General features: G+C 39.2%; 1 protein-coding gene across 10 annotated transcripts in view; it reads left to right on the top strand.

The window, feature by feature from the left end:
- Positions 1–25,602, top strand: part of SGMS1 (sphingomyelin synthase 1) — a 293,295-nt gene that overhangs the window by 136,413 nt on the left and 131,280 nt on the right. For 9 of the 10 annotated variants that reach the window (XM_033415853.2, XM_033415849.2, XM_033415842.2 and 6 more), the window contains 2 exons: positions 7,350–7,389; positions 13,984–14,127. The gene's annotated coding sequence lies outside the window, so the exon portion shown is untranslated. Of the gene's footprint in view, positions 1–7,349; positions 7,390–12,234; positions 12,364–13,983; positions 14,128–25,602 lie in introns of those variants that run through there. The other variant, XM_049696590.1, reaches the window with a different exon arrangement.

Here is a 25,602-nt window from a genome sequence, read left to right as displayed (position 1 = left end):
ATCAAGATCTGACTGTATTTTTAGTTGTGTTTTTCTCACACACACACACACACGTGCGTGCACACCACTGTTTTCTATGTGGATTTACTTGGATTTTATTTACATTGTATCCATTAAGAAGTGGATGCATGATATACATCTACGGCATTGGGATTCAAGGCTTGCTACCCACTGATGTACATAAAAGGCTGAGAACGTAACTTGCTTTACTGGTGAAATTGCTGTGATGTCATTGCCATTTGTTTGTCACTGAATTGCAAGGATCTGGCTCCCAAATAGCACAGACCAGTTATTCATAGCCTGATAGGTTATGCTGTGACCAGTTGCTGTGAGTGATGGAAACTCTTTTCTAGGTGTTTATAACAGAGCGATTTTTAAAATGCATCATCATTGCTAAAGAGTAATTTTCAAAAAGTTAAAAAGTATTGCATGTAGGTATAAAATGAACGTATATCATAGTTTTTGTTCAACTTAGGGAATTAAAGGAGAATTTGAAGAACTGAAAAAAAAAGGAATGCTATAATGAATTTATTAATAGATAACAAAATTGGTTTAGAAAGAGCAATAAAACATAACGTTTGGATTATCTTTCCTTCCAGGCAGATCAAATTTTATTTGCATTGCTAGGGATAAGAATTATTTGGAACTACTGTCTGTCTTATGGAGGTGTAAAATAATAGTCGGTCAAAGGTGCGTAGCCCTGTTGACTCAGAAAATCCCCAGAAGGCCCTCTGGGTGATGTCTAGCACTCACTGAAGGGACAGACACCTAGGACTCTCTTTTGTCCATTTCAAAATCTTGGACGATTTTTCCTGACATCATTAAAAAAATACTTTTCCAGCAATTTCATTCTTTGAGTACTTATAGTTTCAGACTCTGAGATTAATGCTCTTCTAATTTGTTCAAAACTGAGTGACAAGAATATTTAAAATGGGTATTTGGATTTCCAATGTCTTGTTCTGTTACCATTCCTCCTCCAAGCCCCACTCCACCCAGGTGGAGTATTGAAAGTATTACGGTTAAGGTGGTAGCACCATCTGATCTAAGTATTTCCTCTAATGACCAATCAAGTAACACTCTCTGCTTCTTACTTTCTTTAAGGGAGAGGTAGGGCATTGTAGTATCATTTTATATTTTAAATGAAAAATAGAGCAATTGAAAACAATATATAAAATTCTAATATTCTGTGTACAAATGGGATAGCCTGGGAAGTGACACATTTTAAGAGTCTTTACAGGAAAATTTGTAGTTCCAATTATGAATTTAATAGATGAAAATTCATCATGTGACAGCCCAGGTAATACAGAATGTTTTCCACCACTGCTCAGAAACTGTGCCCAAAAGTAGAATCCTCCTTGGTCTGAAAGGGATGTATTGATATTGCCAGAGGTTGCCTGTACTGAGATTATAAACCATAGGAAAGGATTTATAGACCTTCTCATAAATTGACCTTATTTTATAGGTGAGAAACCTGAAGTCTAGAAGGAAGAGGGAGTTGAAAAAAATTTGACCTCAGATTTCTTACTAAGTGATATGAGCTGTTCACTTCCTTAAATTAGTCTAAAAATAAGTGCTTTAATTCTAACTAAACATGTCAATAGTAGGTCTTCACATAAAAATTTAATTTAGGTTACTTTCATAGGCTCTGTCTTTCGGTAATTTTTTGCTTGCAAAAACCAGGTTAGTTTCACTCAAGAAAAGGTAGAGGGGGTGAAGGTGGAGATCAGGATGTAGCTCTCCTGAGAATCCCAGATTAGGAAGTGGTTCAGGTTCAGCTCTCACTTTCTATGGCAGACTTGGCTCATGACACTTACCCTGACCCTGAGTGTGCCTCTTGACCTTTTACCCCAATATCTAACTGGCAATTTCCTTTAGAGTTTCTTAATTCCAGTTTTTGAGGCAGAGAATCTTGATTGGCTGGCCCCAACTTTTTAGCCAATAAACGCAAGTTGAAGGCTCCTGGCCAGCCTATGAATGGCTGCATTTTGGTCAGATGTTTCTCCAGGTCCAATCAGCTATGGCTGTGTGTGTAGGGACTTGAATCATGTGATACAGAAGATGGCAGTTGAAAAGCAACTGAGCCTGGGTGTGGTAGAATCCCCCAGAAATAGGAGTGGGTGAACTGACACTGTGATATGTCTTCTGTAAATTCAATTTTAGTAAATTAGTTGATTCTCAGTTAAAAAAAAATTTCTCATAATCTCCCTTGGCACTGGATTTAATGTTTTAATCTGTTTCTATATTGGAGTACATTTGGGATTTCTTTTTAGTTCATCTTATATTCTTATTAGCCAGCTAAATTTTGCCTTTTTTAGGAACACAATATACAGTTTTTGTGACTTGCAAAGTTTATTATGGTAGCTTGGTTTGACAATTCATGCTGAATTTTCTTTTGAAGCTCTAATGTTACTGCAAAGTATTTAAAAAGGAAATTAGAAAATTCTCATTGTTGTGAGTTCCTTTAATTTCCATGAAATATTTGTTCTCAATATCTGAGAAGAATCCAGAATCAAAAGGCAAGGCATTTGGATTCATTTTTAAAGTAGTTCTTACATTGCTGACCTGTATATACTGTATGTTTGGGATATGGCATAACTTATGAGACTTTCTGAGTAGTTAGGGAGAAAGTGTGACTGTTTCAGAGGGAGACTGCTTGGACAATGATAGATTAGATGTGCTTTAGATAATTTTTTAAAGGCGTTATAGTTTTTGATCCTATTTTACTTGAAACTTTTTTTGATAGTGACGTAAGACTGTGTAAAGATGGTTTTACTGGAAGGTAAATTATAATAAAATATTATGTGGACATAATTACCAATCCAGAATTTATTGGTGTGCATATAATATCTTGAGAAAAAAGTTCTTAAGTCAGAAAAGAGCATGTGGACAATTCCTTCATTATTGCAAGTATGCTTATTTCCATTGTTCTTACTAAGCCCCGTGACAGACATGGACTAACCGTGTGGGGAGCAGGGTAGGCGAAGGACATTATAGGGAACTGCAGGGGCAAACATTTAGCAATGACTAAGTCTTTCGAGGGCGTGTAGTAATCCACTTTTGATAATAATGACTAAGCGAGAAAAGTAAGGGTGGCTGAACTGAGGGCTTGATTTGTTATAATTGCTAACAGAGAAACATGGTAGGGTTTTGTTGGGTGCTCACCAATGTCTGTCCTAGGTACTGAGAGCATTATATTGGGTTGGCCAAAAAGTTCGCTCGAGTTTTTCTGTAACATCTTACAGAACACTGGTCAAGTGTAGCTCGTGCCCTCAAGGAGCTGTACAGTAAGAATGTACTGTAGCGAAGGCGAGAATAAGACTTCCCTGGAGTGTGGTTGGACGTGTTCTCCCTGGTGAAGAACACTGGTCCCAGCTGCTAGCAGAAGGAAGCCTTGCAGTATCTCCAGCAGGAGACTGCAACTTGCAGTCACCATAAACTAGACAGGATGCCTGGGGCTTTGCAACTGTAGTTGTCATCTTCTTTTTTTTTTTTTTTTTAATTATCATCTATGACTTTACTTTTTTTATATAAATTTATTTATTTATTTATGTTTGGCTGCATTGGGTCTTCGTTGCTGCACCTCGGCTTTCTCTAGTTGTGGCGAGCAGGGGCTACTCTTCGTTACGGTGCACGGGCTTCTCATTGCAGTGACTTCTCTTGTTGTGGAGCACGGGCTCTAGACACTCGGGCTCAGTAGTTGTGGCACACATGCTCAGTAGTTGTGGCTCACGGGCTCTAGAGTGCAGTGTCAGTAGTTATGGCACATGGGCCTAGTTGCTCTGTGGCTTGTGGGATCCTTCTGGACCAGGGCTCGAACCCGTGTTCCCTGCATTGGCAGGCGGATTCTTAACCACTGCGCCACCAGGGAGGTCCCGCAACTGTAGTCTTAAGACTGTAAAGGTTCTTCTCCAAGCCAAGCCGAGAAAGAAAAGGTTCTATTAAACTGTGTTTACTGACAGTTAAATATTAGAGGAAGAAAGCACTAACATTGTACTTTGGATTTTGAACTCTTTTAAAGTAAGATTTAATTTGCATAGCACTCTGTTTATGAGTGAGAATGAGGACACTTTCAGTGGTTTTTCCTATTCTAATAAAGTATAATTTTAATAGAAAATTTAGTAAAAATAGGAAAATATAATTAAATTGGTCACGTGCTGTTACTGGTCTCACTATAGTATTCAAGTATAATTACATACCGTTTTCCCCCTGAGAAGAAGCAACTGAATTACAATAATTCAGTTTGGGACAGGGCTGCCAAAAAATGAAGCATACCTGCTGCCCTTTCTGTGTCTTATGTCTGTGAGCCACCTAGCAAGATGAACCACTGCCCTCCCTGACCTAAGAGGGAGTCATAAGCCTTGAAAGGACTTGTAGAGTAGGAGTTTGCCGTGCCTTAGAGAATGTTGTGAACTTGAGTCTTTTCCTTCCTCAGCTTTGCTCCCGAGGCTCATTCCTTTTTACTTTGAATCTTCTCCTACGTCAGTGTAGTTTTTCTTGGGAGGAAGTCAGCAGTAGTAAAAACACAGGAGTTTGGGTATTGCTATACCAGCATTATTGTAAATAAGGGAAGGGTACCTTACTCTGTCCCCACTCCCCCCAATATTCTTCTGAATGTCACTGGGTTAATGTCTACAAAGATTCTTGCCTTACTATACTCAGTCTTAGTTGAAAGTTTAAAGCCACGGCCATCTAAGTGTAATTTGGATAATTTTTTTCCTGCTTTACTGTGCAAGGTGAGCATAGTTAACTCTCTTACTCACTAGTCCCAGAAAGAATTCACATGGTATGTTCACAGCATGTGTCCACTGTAAAATCAAGCCTGCAGCTTTTACTATGCTTTCCCTGTGCCAGAGCTGGTACAGACAATCACCAGAGAGCTCTCAGCTGCTTTAGCAGTTATCTAAATCCATAAAAAGAGTCCATCCAGACCTATTTTTATTTCCTGTCCTCAAGCCACTGGCTAACAAGAAACTTCCCCCCGTCTCGCAGAAGGAAGGCACGTTGATATCCTTTGCTCAGGACACATCAAAAACAATTGGAAACCAGAAAATAGTGAAAGAATCACTAAATGATTTGGAATTGGAAAGCAGATTTGGTTGCTATCATCTTTAAGCCAGAACTGTCCTGTGTTTTTGGCGTTCAACACTACTTGATTTGGGACCTTTTCCTACTTCCTCGCATTGAAATCTTGGACAAGTTTTTGACCTTGGACAATTTTCTGACCTTGGACAAGTTATATGACCTGTTTGGGCCCAGTGTCTGCATTTGATAAATTGGTGATCCTAACCTTTCCCTGCTTGCAGGGTTCTTACAGGATTAAATGTGAAGACATTTCATGATGTCTGACAATCATAGTTATTGACATTGACATATTATTTTGTATTTATCAGTGAGGATGCAAGAAGGCCTTATCACATAGTCTTATAACAACTTTTTTTAGATATTTTATTTCCTCTCCCTCTCAAGTAGCAGATTAGAAAGTTCCCTTTTTGAAGAGTGTTCTCATTTTGGCCCCCGCTTTTTTGAATGTACTTATGATAGAATTAGATATTCATGCAGGTGTGGTGTATCGTTTGAAGGTGACATTATCATAGGTTCCTCAATAATTTTTGGTGGTAATTTGCCTTCTGTATCTGTGACTTTCTCTGAGGGACATCATGTTCTTTAGATTTCCACACTTGCAGTGACAAGGCATTCAAAGTGGATAAAACAAGTTAACATGTCAGAAATTTACACCTTGTGAAATTTAAGGATTTCTTTTGAAATTTCTCCTTTGAGGTACAGAAAGATGAGTACGCCTAGTTTACACGTAACAGAACCATTCACCTTTTTGGTAATTCAGCAGAAAGACTTGATGGAATTTGAATTACTTGGTTCTTTTCTTATAATGATTCATGGGCAAAGACAATACAATATATTCTGTATCCAATTACAATGGCTTCTTTTCTGTGAACATTTTCCTTTTTGTTTTTGGTGTCTAGCCCTGCATACAGGCTGTAAAGAGGAACAGCTTTGCGTCACCTACTAACTGTTTAACTTTGTGCACTATACTTTGCTTTGAGACTTAATATCCTTATCTGTCTACAGGCAGATAAGATATGCTGTCTTTAGAGCAATTGGAAGATCAAATGAGATGATGCGTTAGTAACTTGGTCTAGCTTGTTAGACTAGTAGTAGACTAAACATACTTGTTTGGTAATTATCTTTATTTTATAGGTGTTTTTATACCTATAGAAAGGAGGTCCAAACTCCCTTGTCCCCCTCCCCCCTTCCCTCTGCTCCTGCTTCTCACATGTCACTTCCAACCGTACATACCTCCTGGACAATAGGAAGAAAGGCCCTTTCCCTGCTATTTATATCATAAAACACCTTCTGTTTCCTGCGGTCTCTGGAGACCCTGCAGGTTGACTTCAAACAACCATGCAACCAGTCAAAACATCTTCCTCAGACACATCAACATCTTTCTGAAATAATATCTTCTTGCAGTCTGTGACTACTTGCTTCTCTCTTGCATTTTATTTTGGTCCAGATGCAGAGATTCTTAGACTCTCAGACAGATCCTTGATCCAATAGGCAAAACTAGTGTGTGGTGTTCAAAGTCATGGCAGTGGTGATCTTTGGGGAGAGTGGTGGTTACACATATGTGTTCACTTTAGGAAAATTAAGCCACTCAAGATTTCTGTATGTATAAAATATATTAATACAAATGTTTATTAAGTTTTTAAAAGGATACTTTTTCGCCTCTTTCTGCAGGTACCGTAATTCACATGTATATTCACATATATATTTTCGAAGGGCTATATTTCATTTTTAGTTGAGAAAGTCTTTTGTGAAATTCAATGAGGAAGCATTTCTAAGCTTTTAAGATGAGGTGGATTAAAGTCTATTTATAAGCTCTTTGATCATAAACATTTATATGGTGTGTAGTTTATCACAGGATACTGAATATAAACATGTTGCTACCTTTTTTACTCCTTTTTTACATAATTCTTATGTTTTGAAAACATGCCTTCATGCTTCTTTATCTTTCTCTGTATTGTCAGCGGTTATTTAGCTGAATGGTGAGAAGATAATTTATAAAATATATGATTCTAGAACTCGTGATACCGTTAGTTACACTTGGAATGCAATTTTTTATTGGCTTGACTTTACATACTTGCATCTGCATAGCTTTGCTTTGTAAAGCTTACTCTGAGTACCATGACAGCCAGAAATTAGCTGAGAAGTGGGAAAGAACAATTTTTGCTATGGCTAGGGAACAAGAAGTAAATAATAGTTTAAGTTTTTTTTCTTATAAGCAGCTCATGACCAGAAGAATGCAGTTTAATTTACTTATTATTTTCTTGTAGATTGGAAGGAAGACTGATAAAGAGAAATAACGGGATTCAGGTAAATGGAATTAATTTCTTTATGTACCTTTTATGTTAAGTTTACATTTTTCGTGTTTTCCCATGAGAAGAACAAAACAATTTTTGTGGTCAACTTGAACATATAAGGAATGTTTTGGGGCTATAGATGTAATAGTCAAGTACATACTTATACCATTTAATTAATCTAGTTACACATGTATATTTAATAATCACATTTATATAAAACATAATATTACAATTAATACTTCTTTCCTACTTCAGAATAATTTTCTTCCAACTCTTTACATACATATTTGATGTCAGTGTCTTCATTATTAGAGTCACATTTTTGAAGCATCCAGTACCATTTGCCAAGCATGTTATCATTTTAGTTGTTTGTGATACAGCACTTTTGGAATTCATATATGGTGCTATAATTGGAAATTTTATTCCAAGCCACAAGAAAGTATTTGCATAATGTTAGAATAGTTGCTATTTTCCCTCTTTCTGTGTAGATGAACGTAGGAGATCTCCACTGTGTAACAGTTTGTAGATTTGCCTTGTTAAATATTCTTTCCTTCCTTTCTTCCTTCCTCCCTCCCTTCCTTCCATCCATTTATTCATTTATTTTATTTATTTTGAGATAATTGCATGTACATTGTTTAAAATTAAACTAGTACTGTAACAGCCGTTCCCTGTTGTTCTTGTACTCCCATTACTCCTTTACCCAAAGATGGTACTTTTCAACTCTTTTAGTTATATTTTCTCATGTCCACCTACCTATTTCTAAATAGCGCACTGTGTGCATTTCTTGATTTCTTTTAAAATTTTAGACATACACATTGATTTCCTGCTGAGGATTTACCTCTCATACACAACTCTTTACCCTCAGTACGCATCTACTCTTCCTGTCTCTTGCAGTCATGTTACAGTCTGTGGTTAAATACATATTTAATGTTTGCTTTATTATGACTATACTTTGTTTATGACTGAGCTTTGCAAGACATATTAAAATGTCTCAGGCCATTCTGCTTTCTAGTTGGTTGTATGTGAACTATTTTGTTTCTCTGGAAAATGTTTGACTCTTTTCTTTATCCCCAGAATTCTGAACTTTCATATTGGAACGTATGTCTTACGGCTTGTTGGTGTTCATGGTCCTTTCAATTCAGAAACTCATGTCCTCTAATTTGGAAATTTTTCTTATACTATTTCTTTGGTAATTTTCCTTTTCCTTTTCCTCCTTTTCTCTGTTTTCTGTCAGTTTGTTAGTTGGATATTTGGACCTACTGGTTTGATTCTGTAATTTTTTAATGTCTATTTCTTAGCTATTTTCTAACTTTCTGTGTTGTTCTTTTTTTCTGAGAGGTTTTCTTAGTATTTTTTGAACTTCTAATTTCTGCCAGCATATTTTTAATTTCAAATTTAATTTTTTATTGGCCTCTGAATATTTCTTTAAAAAAATGGGAACCTGTTCTTATTTCATGGATACAATATTTTCTCTTTTCCCTTGAGAATATGAATTGAATTATTTTGCAGTTTCTGTCTGCTTTTTGAACTTTTCTTTTTCCTCTGTTTCCCCTTTTTATCAACTTGTTTTGGCCCCTGGTTTTATTTTATTTTGTTTTTAAAGATTTTTGGGGGGCTTCCCTGGTGGTGCAGTGGTTAAGAATCCGCCTGCCAATGCAGGGGACGTGGGTTCGATCCCTGGTCTGGGAAGATCCCACATGCCACAGAGCACCTAAGTCCGTGAGCCACAACTACTGAGCCAGCAAGCCACAGCTACTGAAGCTCGTGAGCCTAGAGCCCATGCTCCGCAACAAGAGAAGCCACCACAATGAGAAGCCCGTGCACCGCAACGAAGAGTAGCCCCTGCTCGCAGCAACTAGAGAAGGCCAGAGCACAGCAACAAAGAACCCACACAGCCAAAAATAAATAAATAAATTTATTAAAAAAAATTTTTTTTTGATGAGGACCATTTTTAAAGTCTTTATTGAATTTGTTACAATATTGCTTCTGTTTTATGTTTTGGATTTTTGGCTGCAAGGCAGGTGGGATCTTAGCTCCCGGACCAGGGATCGAACCCACACCCCCTACGTTGTAAGGTGAAATCTTAACCACTCGACAGCCATGGAAGTCCCTTGGCCCCTGATTTTAATGTTAGAGGTTTTACTCAAATTAATGGTGAGACTTTAGTTGTCCGTTCATATTTGGGAGTGAGACTATAAAAAGTGGACTGGAAATTTGTTTACCTAGTGGACTTCACTATAGGCTTTTTGGACAGGAACCTGGACGTGTGAGTTACTGTCTCCAAGACATCAGAATCTGCAAATCTTTTTTCTTGGATCTTTCAGTTTCTCCAAAACGGAATCCTCTGTTCACTGTTTTGTGGGGTAAAAGCTGGCCTGTGAGGATTTGCGGGAGCCATGTGGGGGGAGGGGGCCAGACATCTCACCATCCAAGCCTGTAATGCTGACTTCTTGATGCCTCTATTTCAACCTTATCTGATGTTTCTGAGTCTGAAGTCTTGCTGTATGGTTTTCTCCAGAGAGTAAACTGCTTCCTCTTATGGAAGTAAGGACGGTTAGGCTGGCTCTACTCGTTGGGGAGAAGATCTGGAGTTCTAACTCCTTTTTGGTTGTTGTTTAAATCAACACAAATGTATTACCTTGCAGTTCTGTAGGTCCAAAGTCTGACCTGGGTCTTACTGGGCTAAAGTCAGGATTGTCTGCAGGGCTGCCTTCCTTCCTAGAGGAGAATCCATTCCCTTGCTTTCCCCAGCTGCATTCCTTGGCTCTCGGCCCCCCTCCTCCCTTTTAAAGGAGCAACAGCAGGTCAAATACATCTCATGTTGCATTTCTTTGACCTCCTGTCTGCTTACCTCTTTCACTTTTAAGGACCCTTATGATTACATTGAATCTATCTAGATAATCCAGGATAATCTCCTTAATTTTTTTACTGTGGTTAAAAACACAATATAAAATTTACCCTCTTAACCTTTTAAGTGTATAATACAGTAGTGTTAACTATATTCACATTGTTAAGCAGCAGGTCTCTGAAACTTTTTCTTCTTGCAAAACTGAAACTACACCCACTGGACAACTCTCCTTTTTCCCCTGCCCCAGCCTCTGGTAAACACTGTTCTATTTTCTAAGAGTTTGACTACTTCAGATGCCTCATATAAGTAGAATCTTATAGTATTTACTTTTGTGATTGGCTTATTTTACTTAGTGTAATGTCCTCAATCAAGGTTCATCCATGTTGTAGCATATGACAGGATTTCCTTTTTTTTTTTAAAGAGTAAATAATATTCCATTATATGTATATACCACATCTTCTTTATCCATTCATCTGTTGATGGACATTTAGGTTGCTTTCACCTCTTGGCTATTGTGAATAATGCTGCAGTGAAGATGGTTGTGCAAATACCTCTTTGAGATCCTGCTTTCAGTTCTGGGCAAGGGGTAATACACCCAGAAGTGGGATTGTCGGATCATGGGGTAGTTCTATTTTTAACTTTTCGTAGAACCTTCATGCTGTTTTCCATGAAGTGGTTGCATCATTTTACATTACCACCAACAGTGCACAAGGGTTCCCTTTTCTCCACGCCAACACTTGTTGTTTTGGTTTTTGAGAGTGGTCATCCTCACAGCTGTGAGATGGTATCTCATTTGGTTTTGATTTTCGTTTCCCTGATGATTAATGATGTTGAGGATACTTTCATATGCTTGTTAACCATCTGTACATCTTCTTTGGAGAAGTGTCTGTTCAGGTTTTTTAACAGGGTTATTTGGTTTTTGGTGTTGAGTTGTAGAAATTCTTTATATATTCTGGATATTAATCCCTTATAATATGTATAGTTTGCAAATATTTTCTTCTATTTCATAGGTTGCCTTTTCACTCTGATTGTTTCCTTTGCTGTACAGAAGTTCTAAAGTTTGATACAGTCTCATTTGTCTATTTTTAAAGCTTTTGTTGCCTATGCTTTTGGTATCATAGCCAAGAAATCGTTGCCAAATCCGGTGTCATGAAGCTTTCCCCCTATGTTTTCTTCTAGCAGGTTTATATTTTCAGGTCTTACATTTAGGTTTTTAATCCATTTTGAGTTAAGTTTTATATGTGGTATAAGGCAAGGATCTAACTGAATTTTGTACAGACTTTAGTCAGCCTCCCTCTTCTCAGCTCCTTGCTGTCTTCTCCTGGGGACCAGAAGCTGCATGTCCTGAGCCTTTCTGGAGCATTCGGCTGGATTTTTGTTTGCTTCTCAAGCTTCGTTTGCTTCTCTTCCGTTTGCTTGCCTGTTCTGCTCTGCTCTGCTCTGCTCAGCAGTCATCTCTGCCTTCAGCTTCCAAAATGCCATTGATGTCTGTTGTCTTCACTAATATACTTTTCTGTTCTTTTTGTCCTTATGGATTTATATCTTTTGTCCTCTTTGCTGTAATTTTAATGGGGTTGAGAAGGAAGCAGAGATAAACAGACCTATTCCATCGGGCATCCATAATCCCCAAATCCATATTGCTTTTTAAAATGATATTTAAAAGACTTTTAAAAAATGATACCTCACATTTGCTATTGTTAGATCCTACCTCTGAAAATAATTGTTCAATCTATTTCTTTGCTTCTCTTTGTTAACCAGTTTCTGTCAAGGGACCTATAAGCATCCAAAGCTAGCATTAATTAAAGTTATTTTACCAAACATTATTATTAAAAAAACCCAGATTTTTGTTTGTAATATGAGACAGTGAGGTCTTGAATATAAGGTGACACCCTATTTCCTGAGTTATACTTTTTTTTTTTTTTTTTTGCGGTATGCGGGCCTCTCACTGTTGTGGCCTCTCCCGTTGTGGGGCACAGGCTCCGGACGCGCAGGCTCAGTGGCCATGGCTCACGGGCCCAGCCGCTCCGCGGCATGTGCGATCTTCCCGGACCGGGGCACGAACCCGTGTCCCCTGCATTGGCAGGCAGACTCTCAACCACTGCGCCACCAGGGAAGCCCCCTGAGTTATACTTCTTTTAGGTGGGTGGAACCCTTGATTTATCTTTAGGTATATGCACTGTATGTTGGTATCATCAGAAGATGATGTTCTTTTATATAAATATATTTTACTCCGAAGCTTTTTAAAAAAAATTAATTAATTTATATTTGGCTGCATTGGGTCTTCGTTGCTGCGTTCTGGTTTTCTCTAGCTGTGGTGAGCAGGGGCTACTCTTTGTTGCGGTACACGGGCTTCTCATTGCAGTGGCTTCTCTTGTTGTGGAGCACAGGCTCTAGGCGCGGGCTTCAGTAGTTATGGCAGGCAGGCTCAGTAGTTGTGGCTCGCGGGCTCAGTAGTTGTGGCACATGGGCTTAGTTGCTCTGAGGCATGTGAGATCTTCCCAGACCAGGGCTCGAACCTGTGTCCCCTGCATTGGCAGGTGGATTCTTAACCACTGCGCCACCAGGGAAGCCCACTCTGAAGCTTTAATTGAACACTTTTAAGCTAATGTAATGGCAAGAGAGTCCTTTTTGTTTGTCCTTAGTTAGTTTGTGACAGTGGCTTTCTATTGACTGTATTTGATTATTTACAAGGATAGTGCTATTTCTTACAGATAGGATAAAGGTTGGTTAAAATGGGAGATTGCTTGGTATGACTAGGTCCTTACGGACTATCAAGAGTAGTTTTTTGTTCCAAGAATTGTTTCCTCACAAAGTTTAGCCTGTTAGTTTTCTTAAGATAGGAACCCAGTTTGGTCCATGCAAATCCCTAGGATTTTTATCCTGGGGTCCAGGGATGGGCTTCAAAGAGTTGAAGATCCTCCTGAAATTTGAGTGGTAGTAGAATAGGCTTAGCTATCATCAGATATTCAATGATGAGGGGCTTGTGTGATCCTGAAAATAGTTGAGAACCCACTTCTAATACATTATTATAAAGAAAAAAATAGAATGTTGCTGATTAAAAGAAACACGATCAAAATGAAATGCCACCTTGCTAGATGCCATTAGATTCCACATTCTTTCACATGTAAGTACAAATGACCGTAAATAGGGACTAAATGAACAACTTTCTTTGTTCCTTGTCAGATGCAAAACATTATCTCTATCTTCCTGGTTATGCACACACCCATTTACACACATATAACTATGAAAGGTATCATTCATGAGGGTAATGTTTTAGCCTAGAGAAATGACCACCTTTTTATCAGTCATCTTGTAAAGAGGGTAATTTAGGAGTTACCGTTTGTTTTCATAGTGAAACTGCTATACTTTATTTGTGAACATCAGTTATTTGTTGACAGTTAAAGATAGTAGATAAATATATAAAAGGAGAGATACCTCTCTGTGATAGAGGGTTACAGACTTTTGTTTTCAGTTAAGAAAAGATGGGATAAGTTTATGTTATGTATATTTTATGACAATTTTTATTAAAGATTGAGGAAAGAAAGAAAGAAAAAAAAAGAAGAAAAGATGGGGGTGACAAAAGATGGGGTGGGAGGTGGGGAAGGTCAGTTGTGAATTTTTGTTTCCAGTCTAATACTTGAAAACTTAAATACTTTTCTTTATAGTGAGGTGTCCTGGATTGATAAGGTCTCTTTCAATGTAGGGATTTCATGATTCCATTTTCAAAGTGGTTAAGCTTAAATTGCTCTTCTATTCTAGGTGCACCATTGAGTTCTTTGGGATGCACAAAAGTGTCTGGCTGAGAAGCTTATGAAATAGAAGACAAGACCCTGCCTCAGGAAGCGCACATGAGAATAATTTTAAAGGAACCCAGCGATAAATGCAAAACAGTAGCTGTTGGAGGTATGTCATGACTTAGAGCTTGGATTGAACCTAGTGTGGCACGCTCTGTACTAAGTCAAGTTGAGCCATTCTCTGGGAACCTTCTTAGAGCAGAACCTCACCCTCTGGCCTCAGATACACTAGTGACTGTTGTTCTCTGAACTTGACTGTGTAACAGGATGTCACTCTTAACTCTTTCTTAAGCAACTCTGACTCAGCCCCTCTAGAGTCCTTCCTATTGCCTGGCATACAGTAAAGATGACAGTAAAAAAGGCAATATTTGATTATGGACAAATGAAAGCGATATTAAATTTCTAGCTGGATACCTCACTACTTTCTCTTCTGGGAATGGGGCAGTCAGTATCAAAGCTCAATGAATGTGTGTCCTTTGAATCAGCTGTTACTTACTGGCTTTTCTCTACCCTGTTTGACATCAAGGCCATATCTGAGTCTGACTGGGTGGTAGCTGCATCTGATTCACTGGTTCCCTGTTAGTCATTGAATTTGACCTGCTTGTCTCCTTGACCCCTCAAGTTACAGTGTTAAGTGGATACTTCATTTTCTTGCTTAGAGCAATAATTCTTTACTCCTCAACCAACTTTATCATCAAGGTCAGGGTAACGCATTATTTCACATCCTTCGACCTTCAGCGATGTCTGGCTTTTGATGCACTGGCTCCTTTTTTATGGCATAGCCTGTGCCATGTTGTGTGTCGTCTAGATCCTTTAGGGGTTCTTTTTCCCAATCTACCAATATAGAACACTTTAAATACACCCTGTGCCAAATAGTTTATATCTTCGATCATCATACCATCATGAGAACATTAAACAAGTCCCACTTTCTAGATGAGAATGCTGAGGTTCCAAGTGGTTGAATAACTGGCCTACTATTTCTCAGAGAGTAAATGGCAGAGATGGGATTTATAGCATTTAACTAGTGTATTAAAATCAAGTATTTTCTAATTTCATAATTTCACTGAGAGTATATTATCGGTATGTGACATTATTAAAATATGCCCTCTTTCTAACATATGCTCTGACGTCTTTGTTGATACATTCTGAATTGATTTTGAAGGCAGTATAGGAAGTATGAGTGGACTTTGATGTTTCTGATACAATCCTGTTGTGTCTGTGACATTTGTACCAGTACCCAGATCCTTTCAATATAGTTAGTGAAGATGATAAAGGCAAGGAATGATGAGATTTTGCTAGAAATCTTCTCATGTAGTTCACAAGCTTGTTTCAGAGCCTGAATCCTTTAAAATGTAGGACATCTATTCAAGTGCTTAGTCTTGGCTCAAGTGATCACTTTCAGTATGTATAGCTGGGAAGTTTCCCTGAAGGATGTGAGTTTTAAGTTTAAGTGAGTTTAAAAATAAATCGTATCGGGCTTCCCTGGTGGCGCAGTGGTTGAGAGTCCGCCTGCCGATGCAGGGGACATGGGTTTGTGCCCCGGTCCAGGAGGATCCCACATGCCGCGGAGCGGCTGGGCCCGTGAGCCATGGCCGCTGAGCCCGTGCGTCCGGAGCCTGTGCTCCGCAACGGGAGAGGCCACAACAGTGAGAGGCCGGCATACCGCAAAAAAAAAAAAAAAGAATAAATCGTATCCACTTTTTGTTTTGTCCCCAATAGTGGGCAACATAAGCTGAAAATCTGTGTATAAAATCCTGGGAGGTTGGTGTGGTAACCTTCTTTGAAAGATGAATAACCTGAGGCTTGTGACATTATGAAACTTGCCCAAGCCCGTGCGGTTAGAGGATGGTAGAGCCAGAACTTGAACCTGGATTTGTCTGATTTCACGGACTGTGCTTTGGACAATTATGCTGCCTCACTGATTACACGGTGGTGACATTTAGATTGCAAATGTGGCCAAGGATTTTTTCCTGCTTTACATTAATACAAAGGCAGTCTTAAAACAAACAGTTAAATAGGCCTCACCCTCACAGAGGCAGAGGCTTCTAGATAGGTGTAGTCACTGATGGGCTTGCATCCAAACAGTGACAATTCTGTTAGGATGGACTGAAACCTGGGAGGTGTGCCTCCCCGGCTGTGTGTCCTTTCCCACACTGAGCCTAGTATGCTGCCGGGAGCAGTTAGGCTTGGCTCACCTGAGCTGTTGGTGAGCAGCTGTGCCTTCCAAAGCAGTTGTGGCTGGAGTTTGGCTACAGAATCACACAGCTCTTGCATTTGTATATGAGTCTCAAAATTTATGAAATATACAAACCTTAGAACTTCAGGTATATTGTACCAGTTTTACTAAAAGTAAAATTTCTTTTTGTTTTTAAATTTACTTTTTTCTAATTCTAAACAGAAAATTTGATGAGCATTAACAAGTTCAAACAACAAAATACAAACCACCACTCAGAGGTAGCTGCTGGTAATATTTTGGTGTGGATGCTGCCAGTTTTTTTCCTTACGACTACGTATACCTTGTAAAAAGTACAAAATTAGAATTACAGTGTTCTAGATCTGTTTTTACTCAGTATAACTTCAGCGTTTTCCCCTGTTTTTAAGTTTTCTTTTACAACATGCTAAAAAGTGGCTACAAAGTGTTCCATGTGGGTAATAACATAAGTTATTCCGTCTTATTATTAGGTAGACCTAATCCTCATTCAATTCAGTTAGTACCTTTCCAGATTAGGCCACAGTGGTAGGACAGAAGCATTAAAATAAACAAGAACTCCATAATTGCCACTAGTTTTTATATATCTTGTAAAATAACTAATGAGGGTTAAGATATGATGAGAAAACCCAGATCACTTCCTCTGTCACATTATACAGTGAACCTGACTTGTAAATTTCCCAGTACAAATGCATGAAGGGAGTACTGGAAATTTCCTTTTGACTTGTAAATTTTTAAACCTCCTTTTTCTTTCATTGAGGTAACCCATCTATGACAGGTAACTTCAGTTTTCCTGTGGTTAGAAGAAACTTCTCAAATTCTTATTTGCAGATAGGTTGGCGCTCCTAGTTCCGTAATGTACTTGATGCTTCATGTACTAGTTAACTAAGCATTTTTTCACCTCTTTTTTTTCGCAAGGAACCCCAGGCCTCATGAGTGATGCTGCTTTACAATCTCTTACAAACATTCACCATGCAGTACAAATAGGGCTTCTCCTGAACTGAAGTTCTGTGCTCCTAGGGGGTCAGAGTTCTCAAATGGTGATGACAGCTGAGATGGGTCGACATTTAATAGATGCAGTCTACTTAGGCTGATACGAAGCCGGGACTATAATATGTTGTTCCTTTTTATTCTTCTCTAAAGGCATCGCTGTTAAGTTAAATTATCATCATTATCGTTATATCATCATCCTCACCAGGCCAGTGCTTTTCAGACATGGTTCCTTATTGCCCTTGAAATTCCAACATACCTGGGAGTGGGTTACAGGTGAGGGAGGAAGGCAAGGCCTTTGACCACCTTCTTGTCTCATCAACCAACAGCTCTGCTTTTATATGTTTTATATAGTGAGCTTCCACAGAGTTTTGTTTAAAGAAAGTTTTGTTTACTTCCTTAAGGAAGTAAAGACTGAGAATCACTGTGGCGTAGTGAACCTACAGGAGGATGAAAAAGAGAAAGAAAATAGATGTTTGCACGGTATTACTTCCAGTGTTCATTATGCCTGCAATTCTCCTGCAGGGACACAATCCCTCTTGGGTTTGGTACTTAACCATAGGCCCTCCAGTTGCAATTCCCATAGACTGACCTGCTTTTAGGGCAGTGGTTTCCCTGGAGGTGCCTCAGAAGTTCTAAGGTTAGGAGAGATGGAGTGATAGCCTTACAGTCATTGGTGGTAGAAGGTAACTTTGGGTGATGGGGTCAGTGAATGGTACTAAGTATACCCCTGCAAGGTTAGCCCTGGGAGACTGGTCTCTATATTCTGGTTGATGTGGGTAGTGTGAGGGCATTCTTGCCATCAGAGTGATGTGGTGTGTGATATTGAGCCTGACAGTCTGTGAAATCTCCTTTATCTATTTCTAGATTCTTTTAGAACATTTTGGGTGGGCTGTCTTAAATTGTAGATTGATATTAATGAATCACAGAACTGACCCCTCTTGAATCAGGCACTTTAGCTACGTTTGTGCCACAGCTCAGTGGATTAAGTAAAGAATTTCCCTAAAGACCAGCTTGGTAATATTTTTTAAATAAAATTTTGCTCCTTTTCAAGTTTTTCTTTAGTGAGATATATTAAGTATGCTTATTTCATGCTGATAATTCCAGTATTCGAAGTCTTTTCAGATCTGATTTCATTTGCCTGTTTCTGTTGGTGCTCATTCATAGTATCGTATTTCCTTGTGTTTATGATTTATTGGCTGAACTCATGTTCCTTGTGATTTTTTTTTTTTTTTTTTTCGGTACGCGGGCCTCTCACTGTTGTGGCCTCTCCCGTTGCGGAGCACAGGCTCCGGACGTGCAGGCTCAGAGGCCATGGCTCACGGGCCCAGCCGCTCCGCGGCATGTGGGATCTTCCCGGACCGGGGCGCGAACCCGTGTCCCCCGCATCGGCAGGCGGACGCTCAACCACTGTGCCACCAGGGAGGCCCCCTTGCAATTTTTATCTGTGTGAGTTCTTTAGGGTCAAGATTAAAGGTAGGTGTTCCCAGGGAGTATTTATGTTTGCTTCTGCCAGGTACCTGTAGGTACCATCAATCTAGACAGTCTTTAAATTAAATTCTCTGCTTGAGCTTTCTTGAAGCATACAGTACGAATTTAGACCACAAAACCACACGAGTACTAGTTGTTGGCTGTGAATTCTCAAGGGAGATTTTCCACCCAGACCACCGCCATGCCTCACCTCACCCCCCAAAAAGGTGCTGGGGATAAAAAGCATTTTCTCTTCTCTTTTGATGGAGCAAGTTTACTTCTCATTCATTGCCCATATCCTGAGGCTATAGTTCTGTAAAGTTCCAGTTTTATGCCAGGAGCTCTTAAACTCACCAGCTTGAGGAGTCTTGGTTTTATCTACTCTCTTGCTCCATGTAATCATTATAATAAGTTCAGGGTGACCAGGGTTCTGGTTTTGTTGCTTTCTTACTTCCCAGCTTTCCTACTTTTACTGTCTCTTACTTTATTGTCGCCTCACTGGTACATTTAAAAAGATGTTATATTTTCTTCTTTATTTTTATTTGGGAGAGTAGTTTAAGATATCTGTTGTGTCATTCTGCATAAGTGGAAGAATGAGTAGGTTTTTTGTTGAGTAGGTGCTTCTAATAGATGAGGTGGGAAGATATTTAGGGCAGAGCTCAAAAAATTATTAAAAATTTAGGTACAAGCCCAGCCTCCCCTTTTAATTTGAGTGTGTGCCGTGTACAGTTGGATTAGGTCAGGAATGAGGTGGAGAATAATTCCTTGTAATATGCTTTCTGAGTTGGTGGGGACTTTGATGTCTTTGACACATTATTTATTGAGATGAGATTTATTCTTGTTCATTGATTTGATTAATTAATTGTCCAATATTTTCCTATATCCTATAAGTTTACCCTTCTAGGAAAGATTCCTAAGTAACTCCCCCACTTTATGGGGGTTTATTTGTTACATTTCGTTATGTGATATCTGCCATAGGTCCACAGGATGATGTCCCGAGAGGCTCTGGTGTATGTTGGTCCATTTATTCAATATTATTTCATTTGATTCTAAATTAGTGGAATATTATTTGAAAGTGAAAATAGTTACAATTAATATAATATTAATAATAATTAATATGCCAGTGATACTAAAAAGAAATCAGTCTCAAAAAGAAATTCTTAATGTTATGGTTTAAATGTACAATGTGCAGATCCTGTGGAATCAGTTTTATGATTTGAAAATTCAGCTGCCTTAGTACTCTTTGGGCACTAAATAGGAGTTTAGCAAGAAGCATTGCCATCTGACAGAAATATGTAATACGTACATGTGCCACTCACTAACCTAAATGAATTACGCACTCTGTTGTGAACTTTAATTTTCTTGTTTTGAGACTCCCTTATTAGATTAATGTTGCAGAGGAGGACCTGCTATCAGGGTTACTGATCTAACACAGGTAGCCTTTCCTGGTCCATCTGTCACTCTGCGTTGCTACATTAGAACACAGTTTCCTGGAAACAGCGATATATTTGGCATGACTTAAACTAATGACTACTTCTTTTGAGCATGTAGCATGGTGCTAAGCAAATGTGAAATGGAATAAATGTTGACTTAAATTGGAAGAAAGCTCAAGTTATGATGATTAGGGTAGGGATAACGATTGCCTGGAACAGTTATGTATTTTAGATTATGAAAATTAGTAGTGTGTTTTAAATATTTGCCATGGAAGGAATCAGAAACATACCATGGTAAGCATGCCAGCTGGATTAATAGCATGATTTGTCAGCTGCACACTTACGTAAGACCATATTATGATTAGAAATTTTAAGAGTAATATTTGAAGGGCTTGGGGATGTTTATTTATTATGATTTTTTTGAGTAGCTGTGTTTGGAAGTTTTAATTTTGTAAAATGTGTTAGCTTAACAGATCTTCACATTTAGTTCTGAAAACATGGCTGTTTGTTTTTAAAATATTGTAATGTTTACTTTGAATTGGCATTGGTGGAAATAGTTTCTAAGGAGGAAAATGGTTTGCATCCCACGTTATAAATATTTTCAGGCTTTTAAACTATTTGATCCAAAGCATCACTATTTATTATTTTTTGCTCAAAATTTGAGAACTTAGAATTTTCCTAGTGTGTTTTTTTTCTTATCACAGTTATATTTTTCAACAGAGTACATTTCTGAGAATTATATCATTGATATTTTTAATAAGTTGAATACATTTAGGTTGACAAGGAAAGCTCACTAATTTTAGAGGAATTCTTAAATCCTTTAGTAAAATGAAGAAAGCTTTCTTGATGTGAATAGTCTTCTCTTTTTTTAAAAAAAAAAAAACTTTTCTCGTTTTTATTTTTATTTATTTGTGGTATGCGGGCCTCTCACTGTTGTGGCCTCTCCCGTTGCGGAGCACAGGCTCCGGACGCGCAGGCTCAGCGGCCATGGCTCACGGGCCCAGCCGCTTTGCGGCATGTGGGATCTTCCCGGACCGGGGCACGAACCCGCGTCCCCTGCATCAGCAGGCGGACTCTCAACCACTGCGCCACCAGGGAAGCCTGTCTTCTCTTTTTTAGGCAGGGGTTTTTAATCTTGCGGTACTCTTTTGATAATTTTTTTTAATATCACATTCAAAGATACATTGAGCATGTTTTTGACTGCATATATTTATTTCTACCTACATTAATTTGGGAAAGAAACCATAATAGAAACAAAGATTATATAAGTAACAGCTCATTTTTAGAATCTTTTTCTTCCTAAATATTTGGTGGGAAAATGTTAATTATTAATGTATTCACTTTCAAACTTCCACACAGTCAGAAAAGCAATTGTTAAAACAAATATTTGAAGACATAATTATTGTCCTAACCTTCTCAACATTCTATTGCTTTTCTCTTCTGTCAAAGTGAATAATCAAAGTAAACTAAAACTTAGTTGTCTTTTTTAGTGATTGGGCCCCGTCTGGGTGAAGAACACATAAGTGTCATCCCTTTGTAATCCAGAATCTGTTTTTTTTTTTTTTTGGCTGCACCATGCAGCATGCGGGATCTTAGTTCCCCAACCAGGGATTGAACCCACGCCCCCTGCATTGGGAGTGCGGAGTCTTAACCGCTGGACCACTAGGGAAGTCCCCAGAATCTGTTTTCAAACTCACTCCCCTCTTAAACTTTGTTTTCTGTACAGGAATGTGTAATGTCTTAGGCTCATCATGTAGAATAATCCAGAGTGATCTCCCTCCCATGGATTTATAGCAATTATTTCTTTTTTTCCCTCTTTTGCTATTTAATCCTTAGCTGGCCTGTGCCATCTCTGACATTATTATTCTCATTATTTAAAATAAAAATTCTATTGACAGTTTCCGATAGTCTGAAACTGTTAGAGGATAATAATATAATAATATTATTAATAATAATAGGAAGATAATAATATTTGCTATGTACTGTGTGCCTTTTATATCCTAAGGTCTTTATTTACATGATCTCTAATGAGAAACCTGGAACCTTGCAGGGATCTTCATGAATTCCTTCATGCAGCAAACTTTGGGTGTTACATTTATGTTTTAGACCCTCCTTTAGACACGTTAGGTCGTGAACAAAGGGAAAAAAACCTAAACAAGCCCCAAACTTGTACCATGGAGCTTATAGCCTAGTGGGAGAAAGAGGCTAAACTAGATGAGTAACTAACATACATGTGTGCTAGATGGTGATCAGGGTTCTGGCAAAAACTGAAGCAGAGAAGTGGGTGGGAGTGTGGGTATGAGTGAGGGGTGTGTGTGTGTGTGTGTGTGTGTGTGTGTAACGTGTTCGCCGTAGCACAAATTAGGGAGGGCAGGGAAGGCCTCAGAGGGAAGTGCATGTAAGGTCATGAAGGAGGGGAGGGAATGAGTTTGCTCATTCTGGGGCAAGAACTTCCCAGGCAGGAAGATAGTAAGTACAGAGGCCTGGATACTTTCTTTGTTTCAAATCCAGGAAACCAAAGCTCAGCCTTGCCCGAGGTAACACAGTTCCAAAGCACCGGTTCGCTGGTTCACACCCTGATCTGTCTCAGTCAAAGCCCTCGCTCTTTCCGCTACCCTGGGTGACTCTAAAAGGAAATTTGTATTCATCTTAGGATGCTTTCCAGCTCCTAACAAAGTGCATTGTACATCGTGAGCACTGAAGGTCAACCATGCTGCTCTCAAGCAAAAGTAATAGATAGGTAAACAGATAGATTAGTTTTCTCTACTCAGCTAGTAGAACCTCAAAATGATAACCTCTTCCTCAAATCTCTTAAGAGGATTAAGAAAAAACTTTTAGCAAACTACCCTTTCTGCTTTTTCTTTTCTTTCTTTGAAAAAATTTATTATTAGTATTTTGCTTTAAAAATCTCTGTTCTTGTTTATTTGTGAGATTTCAAGAGTACACTCCTAATTGTGTACAAACTGACACAAGCAGTAGTTTAGAAGGGAGAATATACGACAGTAACAGAGACAGACGGGATGGTTTCTTCTCTGTTCCCTTTAAGAGATATTGCTCTTTTGTTGTTGTTGTGTACGTGGAGCCTGTGAAAAGGGAGTTCACTAGGATCACGGTATACAGTGTCATTTTTAAGTCTGAATAGTGAAAACATTCATTGGTAGCAGATTAAGTGAAGGTATCACGTGGGCTGTGAACCCAAAGACTTGCCGTTGGGGCATCACCTTGTACCGAGCACCGTTCCACCACTTGTCTCACGTTCCCTCCAAGAGGGATAGCAGATCACTGGTCGTGACTGACATTTGGCACTGGCCACCTGAATTTGGGGTACTAGCTGCGATTTGAGTCCATGTGTGCTACTTTTCGTTCTTGGTCAGAATGAAGAAAAATAATTTTTAAAATTCTTTTTGGATAAAATATTTGTTAACCAGTGTGCTGTTTATGGCATTGTGATTTTGTTATTAATTATGGTGAAGTAACCCTGACACTCATTCTTAGAATCCTGACCCAAGTGATCTGATGTGGGGTTTTCTGGTCAGACTCATTGGATTTTAGTGGCTATAAGAACCTAGTTTAATATAACTATTCTAGGGTTATCTCCCTCTTGGAACCAGTTTGTGAGGATGACTGAAAAGTTAGGGTGGAGGCTGAAAGTTTGGCAAGTAGGCTAAGTAGACTAATCATTTTCCTTTGTATGGGCCTTGCCTTCTTTTTTGTATAAGAAAAGAGTTACGTCTGTAAAGAGTGTGAGATTGTACTGAATTGATTCAGGTGACATTTGAGGGAAACATTCTTGTTCCAAAGATGTTTGTGTATTTTGAGTGGATTTTAAGAGCTACTATTTGAGATAAATAAATGTTTGGTAATCACTTCGTTCTCTGGCCTTGGTAGCAGTTCTATCCAACAGTAGTTCTTGTCTCCTTTTATTCATAGCCTCTATTTGGTGGTGCTGTTTTTTCCACTTTTATGGTATCTTCTTCAAAGTGCTGCTTTGCATGTGGCTCTCCTGGCCTCTCCAACTCATCACTTTCACCTTCAACTCCCAATGCTACCTGGATCGGCATCTCTGTTGATCCACTCAAACAATACACATTGAGCACCTGTTCCCCAGTAGACACTGTTCTAGGTACTGGGATACAACATGGAGCCAGACAAATGCCCTCTTCTCATTGCATGGGGGCGGGGAGAACAGACAAAGAACAGACAAGCATGTCAGGTAGCGACAAGTTTTAGGAAGAAAAATAAAACAGGGATAGGGTATGGAGTGATGGTGAGAATGGCATCTTCCACATGGTGTGTTTGAGTGCTGACTGCAGGAGCAAGCCTCAGTCGGGGGGCATCTGAGGAGAGTGGGCTTCAGGCAGAAGAAACTACAATTGCAGAGACCCTGACGGGAGAGTGTATGAGTGATGGCCAAGGGGCAGGGGTGGCTACAGTGCAGTGAGTGAGGGGAGAGGTTTTTTTTTGTTTTTTTTTTGTGGTACGTGGGCCTCTCACTGTTGTGGCCTCTCCTGTTGCGGAGCACAGGCTCCGGACGCGCAGGCTCAGCGGCCATGGCTCACGGGCCTAGCCACTCCGCGGCATGTGGGATCTTCCTGGACCGGGGCACGAACCCGCGCCCCCTGCATCGGCAGGCGGACTCTCAACCACTGCGCCACCAGGGAAGCCCTGAGGGGAGAGTTTTAATATATGAGTTCGGAAAAGTATTTGGGGGCCAGCTCGTAGAGTACCTCTGTAAGCCTATGATGTAGAGTCTAGCTTTTGCTCTGAGTGAGGTGAGACGGTACCTGTGGTCTTAAGCAGAGAGGTGACTTACGATCTGACTTACGCCTTAAATCCCTCCGGTTGCTGTGTGAGGACTGTCCCACAGGGGACACAAGAGGATGCATGGAGACCAGGTAGGAGGCTATTGCCAAAGTCTAGGCCAAGATGCATAAGCCTGGACCACGGTGGAAGGAGTAGTGGAGGGATAAGACGTGGTGAGATTCCGGATATATTTCTGAAGGAAGCTCATAGAATTTGGATATAAGTTAGATGTGGATTTGAAAAAAAGAGAGGCATTCCGGATTTCTTCCAAGATTTCAACCTGAGCTGCTGGTAAGTTAGAGTTATTATTTACTGAGATGGGAGAAGAGCACAGGAGGAAAATGTTGTGGTTATAGGGCGGGTGGGGAGTAAAGTCTTTATTAATTAAAATAACTTTAATTATTATTGTTAATAATTAAACAATACCTGTTAGATACCTGAGTGAGAATGTTGAGAAGGCAGCTGGCTATTTGAACCTGGAGTTCAAGGAGTCCAGCCCAGAGGTATCTTTTTAATTGAGAGTTGTCCTAGAAGAGGTGGTATTTAAAACCATGGGATTGGATGGAAGCACCTAAAGTAGTTCTCAAAGTATAGTAGGGACCCATGGGTTCCTTGGACTTTCATAGGGAGGTCAGCAGAGTTAAAACTTTTTATAATACTAAGACGTATAGTTCAGTAC

Source organism: Orcinus orca, chromosome 14 (genome assembly GCF_937001465.1).
Source record: "Orcinus orca chromosome 14, mOrcOrc1.1, whole genome shotgun sequence".
NCBI classification, from domain to species: Eukaryota; Metazoa; Chordata; class Mammalia; order Artiodactyla; family Delphinidae; genus Orcinus; species Orcinus orca.
Note: the sequence above shows the minus strand (reverse complement) of the source record. Positions and strands in the feature narration are given on the sequence as shown.